Below are 7,195 nucleotides of genomic sequence, written 5' to 3' on the forward strand. Positions count from 1 at the left end.
CTAAATCACCTAGCATATCTGTACTGGGCCAGAGTGGAGCCACATGCCCTGAGCCGCAGTGGGATGTTCAAAGCCCACTAAGTTACCTTGGAGGGGAAACTTGGACCCACCAGGTCCTGGGCAAGGGAGGAGGGGAGTGGGCAGAGCACATGTCCAGCGCTGCGGTCAGTGTAACCAGAGCTGGCCAGCTCTCAGGAGCATGAATAATGCATTGGGGACAACTGGGCTGCCAGCTCAGAAAGCAGGACAAGGTGGGGGGCATCTTGGTGGAACTCCCGCAGGGCCCCGTGAAACCACACGCCAGGGGGCTGGGGTAGCAAAAACAGAGGATGGGCCAGTCCCGGCTCTGACTTCCAGCTCTGCCAGCAGCTGGCTGTATGCCCTCAAGAAAGCCTTTTACCCTCTCTGGGCCTCAGTTTCTTCTTCATCTGTAGGATGGGAGTGATAAGCCGTGCTCTGTCTCCTTTATGAGGAAGCAATACTTGATGGAGCTCCTGGGTAGCATAAGTGGCTGGAGAGGCCACATGCATGGCTCACATCTGGGATGCCTACCCAGCCCTGGCCTCTCCTCCCAGTTTCTGCCCTTGCTGAGAAGGTAGTGATCGTGTAGCTCCTGCCTTCTGTGGGTGCAGCTGATTGCTCCAGGGTGGACATCTGACCCAGGGCCATGCGCCCAGTCTCTGGCCAGTGACCAGTCCACTTTTGAGAATCTGCACTTTAAGTGGTAGGGGTTGTGGCATGTTAGACAAAGGGTGTGTGTGGAAGGTGGGGGGTGGTGGGGGGCCTCAGGGGCAGCAGCTCTGCAACCTGAGGCCTCAGCACTATCCCTCTTTTCCTCCTCCTCCCTCTGCCCAAGGATCAGGGATCAGGGCATGCTCTGAATGACTGAAAACAGATCTTCAATTCGCATAACGTGGAGGCAGGGGCTTAACTGAGCCGACTCCAGCCGACTCCTGGAGCTCTGGGGCTGAAGGCCCTGCTTAAACCACTGGGTAAGCCAGAGACCCAGCCAGGCCTCCATCCATCAGGCACCAAGGCCTCCACGGTGCTTATCTCTGACATACCCACTGGAGGCCATGTCCGTGTTCAGGGCTCCCGCCTGGATTCCTCTGTCAGCCCGGCCCCTGCCCCTCCGGGGGTGCTGGAGGCAGCACACATTCGCTGGTCCATTCATTCATCCATTCAGTAGTATTTGTTGAAAGCCTGCTGTGGGCCAGGCACTGTCAGAGCACAGGGGATACAGCTGAGAAGGAAACCGAGGAAAACCCTGCCCTTGTGGCGTTGACATTACAGGGCTGGGGGGGATTGTCAACAAACAAGGAAAATGAGATCTAATCGGTCGGTTGGTGGGTAAGTGCTGTGGGTTAAAATAAAGCAGGGAAGGGGCGTTTGTGCAGCGTTGAGTAGGGGTTGGGGAAGGTGACACCAGGAAGTAACACTGGGGCCAAGAGCTGCAGGAGGTGAGGGCGAGAGCAGGAGACTGGCAGAGAAGCTGCCGCGTGGTGGTCCGGGTGAGCGACGCCAGGGGCCTGGCCCGGGCTGGAGGCAGCGGAGGTGGAGGGCGGTGGTGGGATGCTGGCATGTTCTGCTGGTAGAGCCCACAGGATTTACAGAGAAGTCATGAGTACCTCTGAGGTTTCCTTACTGAACAAGGGGGAGGATGGAGAGGCCAGTGGCTGCGAGGAGGAAGAGCGTGGGCGGAGCAGGTAGAGGACAAATGGCCAGATGTCAGCGTTGCACATGTTGGCCTTGCCAGGGAGTTGGGGGGGGGGGTGGCACTCTGCAGGGGTCAGGGCTGATGACATCAGTTCGGGAGCCAGTGGTATCCAGCTGGTGTTGAAGCCACAGCTCTGGAGGATGGCACCAGGGAATGAGTGCAGATGGAGGAGAAGGGATGAACCCCGGGGGCTGCACCGTCTGGGGACAAGGAGGCAGTGAGTGGCCGTGGAGGGGGGCAGGGCGCTGCGGCAAATGGGCACACGGGTCAGGTAAGTTGAGGACGCGCTGGATGTGGCTACGCGGAGCCATAAGGGTGGCCCCAGTGGAGCAGTGGGGGTGAGGGTAGTTACAGCCCGACGGGAGAAGGTTCTAGCTAGAAGGGAATGTGGTGGTCACAGGGGTGTCCGTGCCCGTTGCGCACAGGGGAATGGCGTGCACACCAAGCTACGCATTGCACGGAGACGCATTCCATGATGGACTGTCCAACAGTGCGTGGCGGCTAATACACACCTAGGCCTTTCTTTCTGTCATAGGTGCATGTGTTGGGGGGAAGAATGTAAGTTAATTTGCTTTGACTTACATGTAGAGATACTAGGAAAGATATTCACGAAGTTCATGAAAGCGGCTATCTTGCTGTCAACTTTCCCGTTATCGGTTGGATTTCTGAAGCATGTAAGTGTATTTCGGATCCAGATGAACACACCAAAAAGGAACATTTAAAAAGAAAAAAAGTAGGGGCGCCTGGGTGGCTCCGTCAATCAAGCGTCCAACTCTTCCTTTTGGCTCAGGTCATGATCTCGCGGTTCGTGAGACCAAGTCCGGCGTCGGGCTCTGTGCTGAGAGTGGGGGGCCGGCTTGGGATTCTCCCTCTCCTTCTCTCTCCCCGTCCCCTGCTCTCATGCTTGCACGCTCTCTCCCTCTCTCAAAATAAACATTTAAAAAAAATAATAATAATAATAATAAAAAACGTGGAAGTGGAAAAAAGGAATTGGAAACAGTGAGTGGAAACACCCCTTTCGAGGAGCTCTTGGAAGAACATCAGGGCCTGGAACCACAAAATCCAACCCCATCCTCTGACCGTATGTGCCGTTTGAGGAAACCGAGGCCACGGCAAAGTCATGTAGCCTCTGCCCCTGGGTCTGCTCATGTTAATAGTACCTCCCACTCCCAGGGCTGACGCGGCATTAAATGAGCACGAGAGCTTGGCACAGTGACTAGCCTGGAGTAAATTGCCGTTATTATTAGTAATATTATTAGTATTCGTATTTTGTCATCGTCGTTATTATTTTATTATTATTATTTTATTATTGCTGGAATCGTTATTACAGCTGGCTGCTCCCGTCCGCTCTGGGAAGGTGGTCTGGGTAAGGGCCAGCAGCAGGGCCTGCTCCCATGACCCTTTCTGGTCTCTGGGGCCCAGGCTTGCCCCAGGCTATTGGGATAGTGTCCCCAGTCGACCAGGGCTACCCTTTGTCTGGTGGGCCTGGGTCCCACCTCCTTCTCGGTGTCCCCAGCCTCTGCAGCAGGCACAGAAGGGCTATCGGGGATCACGTTTCTCGTTCGTCCGTTCATTCCTTGACATCGATTGTGTGTCTACTGTGTGCCAGCCACTGTGTTGGGTGCCGGGGGGGGAGGGGGGGGTCACAGGGTTGAGTGGCACCAGGCATGGTCTCTGTGCTGGCGGAGCTCCCAGTGTCACGGGGACACAGACTCGAAGCAAAAAGCCCTACCGAGGGGAAACTGCAGCCATGAGAAGAGCTCTGAAGGCCAGGCCACAGCCCAGTGCATTGGAAGACCAGGAAGGTGCCCCTGAGTAGGTGACCCTGAGCCAAGATCTGAAGGATGAGAAAGAGCTAATCACATGAAAGAGGGAGCAGTGTTCCAGGCAGATGGAACAGCACATGCAAAGGCCAAGTGGTGAGAGGGGCAAAGTGATGCAGAGCATGTAAAGCGAGAAGCAGCCAGGATGGCAGGAGGGACCTGCCCCTTGAGACATGGAGGCTGGAGTGGGACCTTGGTCTCCATCCCTAAGGTAGTAGGGAGCCTTGGCACGATTTCAGGCTGCCAGGATGCTATGACCAGATATGCATTTTGAGAGTAAAAATAACCAACACTGACAAGTTTTACTCTGTGCCAGGCTTGGTCCTGAATGCTTTGCTATTATCACTGAATTCACACGATGTGTAAGGTGGGAACTGCTATTCCTGTCTTATAGATGAAGGGTGCTCTATTAGGTTACATCACTCAGCAGAGAATCCCCAGCGAGGAAGTGAGAACTACTGGGCCACACAGCGTTCATTCAACCCTCACTATAACCTCGGGAAGTAGATACTGTTATTCTTTCCACGTTACAGGTGGGGAAACAGGCCCAGAGAGGTCTAGTAAGTTGCCCGAGGCCACACAGCCTGAAACCAGATTCGAGCTCGGGGAGTCCGGCTCCAGAGTGTCCGTGCCCTCAACCACTGCCTCTCACTGCTTCTTGGGAAGTGGTGCGGGAAAAGCTCTTGGGCCACCGTGTGGCGAAGGATGAGGAGGGGACGCACAGTGGAGGCCGGGAGAGAGAGGACAGCGGCTCGATCTGGGACAGCTGTGATGGAGCGCACTCAACACAGCCAGTGAGGGGCCGCGCGGGGGCTGGGGTGAAGGTGGAGCCTGGGGGACCCTTGGGTTGGCTTGGTGCAGCTGCGTGAACGGGGGAATCATTCGCTAAGATGAGCGGAGAGAGGCGGGAATATGACGGGGTTGGTCTAGGACACGGAGGGTTGGGGAGACAGAGGGAAGTCGGGGAAATTTAGACCCGCAGGGCAGATGAAACAGAGGCAGGGGGTGGGATGAGCCTGTGAAGGAGGACAGAGCAAGAAGTCGGGGGCTTCCCATGCCAGCCCTTAACGACTGTGTGGGGTAGAGGTGAGGCACTGACTGTGCCAACCTTGCTGGGCCTGGTAAACGTGGTTAGAATGGTCGCCGTTGGGCGCCTGGGTGGCTCAGTCAATTAAGTGTCCGACCTTGACTCAGGTCATGATCTCATGGTTCGTGAGTTTGAGCCCCACATCTGGCTCTTTGCTGTCAGTGAGGAGCCTGCTTCGGATCCTCTGTCCATCATCTCTGCCCCCCTTCCCCAATGGTTCTCTCTCTCTCTCTCTCTCTCTCTCTCTCTCTCTCTCAAAATAAATAAATAGACTTAAAAAAAAAAAGGACAGTCACTGCTCAGCAATGTGCGGCATCGGGCCGGGGCAGGGCTGCTCGGGCAGCATGTTGGGGAGGGCTGGTGGGTGAGGAGACTGACGCGGGGGAGAGGTGCTCCGAGCAGCTATGCCAGGAAAAAGAGGTGGCCACGGGGAATGACACGTCCAGGGGCTCGTAATTGTTTCCGTGGAGGAGCTGTGGGCCTGTGAGCCGGGGAGAGAGGCCTCAGGAGAAACCATCCCCGCTGACATTTTGATCTCAAGCTTCCTGCCTCCAGAAATTGTGAGAAAATAAATTTCTGTTGCTTAGGACCTCCGGTCTGTGACACTTTGGTTACGGCCGCAGGAGCAAACGAATAGACTCGTTGGCAGGTCAATGGGACAGATTCAGGAAGACAGAGGGAGAGAGAGATTGAGAGAACAGAGGGAGGTTGAATTATCCACGCAGTGTGAAAGCCCTGAGAAGGTGGCCCGGACTTGGCCTCACCATCATGGAGAAGTGGGTGTAGATGAACACAAGCGTTTGGGGGTGAGGAGTTTCCTAGCTGGGATCCGAGGGGAGCAGGGGGCGGTTAGAAGAGCTGCTGAGGGGGTGCCCGAAGCAGTCGGAGACCCTCCCCCACAGGTGGTTCGAGCTTCCCAGCACTGTTTCCGGGGCCAAGCCAGAGGGCACCTGGAGGGCGGCTGAGAAGGATTCTTGCCAAAGGGGGTTGGGGACAGAGGCAGCGTGGAATCTCAGCGAAGCTGAGGGACAGGGAGGCAGACACACAGACAGGGGTGAACATTCTCGCCCTGGCCTCCTTTGCACCTGAGTCTTGTAAAGCTGCAGGCTGGGCCCTCTGGGAAAGCAGCCCTGTAGTCTGCGGAGGGGCCTGAGAGAGGGCTTGGGTATTGTTGACCTTCACAAAGACAATCAGGTTGTCTGAGCAGGAAGGGACTTCTATCAGCCCGGCCAGAGCCTCCCTAGCACAGAAGGCCCAGGGAGGGTGAGAGGTGGCAACAGGGGGGCCCAAACCTTGGAGCTCACCCTGGTGGGGTGGGGACCTCCTCCAGCCCTAGGGGTACCTCCTCTAGCATCGGGCACTGCAAGCTGCCAGTTCACACCAACCTGGGGGTGCACAGCATGCGGTTCCTTTGGCTCTCACGCAGGCCCATGCCAGCCACTGACCCCGGAAAGCCAAAAATTCAACACAGAGTACCAGTTGCCCTGATCTAGGAACACACAGACCTGGCCCAGGAAATAGTCCGTCCATGGTGAGGAACACGGCGGCCCAGTGGCTGGAGACTCTGCCAATGCCTGCCCTGAGCCCGTAGCCTGGGGACGCCCAGACCTCTGGCCTCCTCTCCCACCCTTTCGCAGCCAGCTTGGCAGACAGAATGGGCCTGGATCTGATGCTCTGCGAACACAGGCCCCTTCCCTAACTGTAAGGCAAGAAGTGGCAGTGGCCATCACCCAGGCAGAAATGCTTACTTGGGACCTCACGGCCAGGCCCTGTGGCAGTCGGGAGAAGGGCTGAAGTCAGCCACTGAGTACTCACCTGTCTTGGCATACCACCATCACTAAGAGGGGAGCTGTGTGGGCATCATGCCCGCTTTATGGATGAAGAAACTGAGGCCCAGGGAAGCACCTCACAGTGAGTTAGGGGCAAGGCCCAGCTCTTCCACTGCCCCCCTCCCTTCTTCCCCTCGCTGCAACCTGTGGGGAGGTACTTGGGGCAGACCCCAAGGGCCCTGGGCCGGGGTCTTCTTACCTGAGTCCTGTGGCCTGCTCCCTGCCTGCATGCCGCCTAACGGGGGTCCTGTGGCTGGCCCCAGGAGCATGGCCAGCCTAGCAGAGCAGCTCAGTGTTGCGGGGAAGGGAGGCCCAGCCCACCACGCCGACCGCCTGGGGCCCCATGTATATTTAATGATGTCTATTATTCCTGTTTTGTCTCCGGAAAGGAGCCTGAGCAGCTGACAGAGGAGCCAAGAACAGCCTGGAAAGCTGGGCAGTGGGCCTGCTCCACACTCCAGCTGGATCTGAAGACCCCAGGGGAGCCCTCTATGCCTCCTGCCAGCCCGGTGCCTGGTAGCCCCACAAAACCTGTTACCATTCACTCCCAAGAGGCACACCTCCTCCAGGAAGCCTCCCCTATGGCCCAGAAGACCCAGCTGGGGTCCAAATCCCAGCTCTGCACTTAGAAGCTGTATAAGCCCAGGGCAAGGTGCTGCCCCTAGAGAACAGGCTGCTGTGGAGACAGCTCCACACCGACTGTGGCACGTAGCGAGGACTCTCCAGGCCAAGGCCTGTC

Source organism: Puma concolor, chromosome E1, assembly GCF_028749965.1.
Source record: "Puma concolor isolate L17-30 chromosome E1, mPumCon1.1.hap2, whole genome shotgun sequence".
In the NCBI taxonomy this organism is placed as follows: Eukaryota; Metazoa; Chordata; class Mammalia; order Carnivora; family Felidae; genus Puma; species Puma concolor.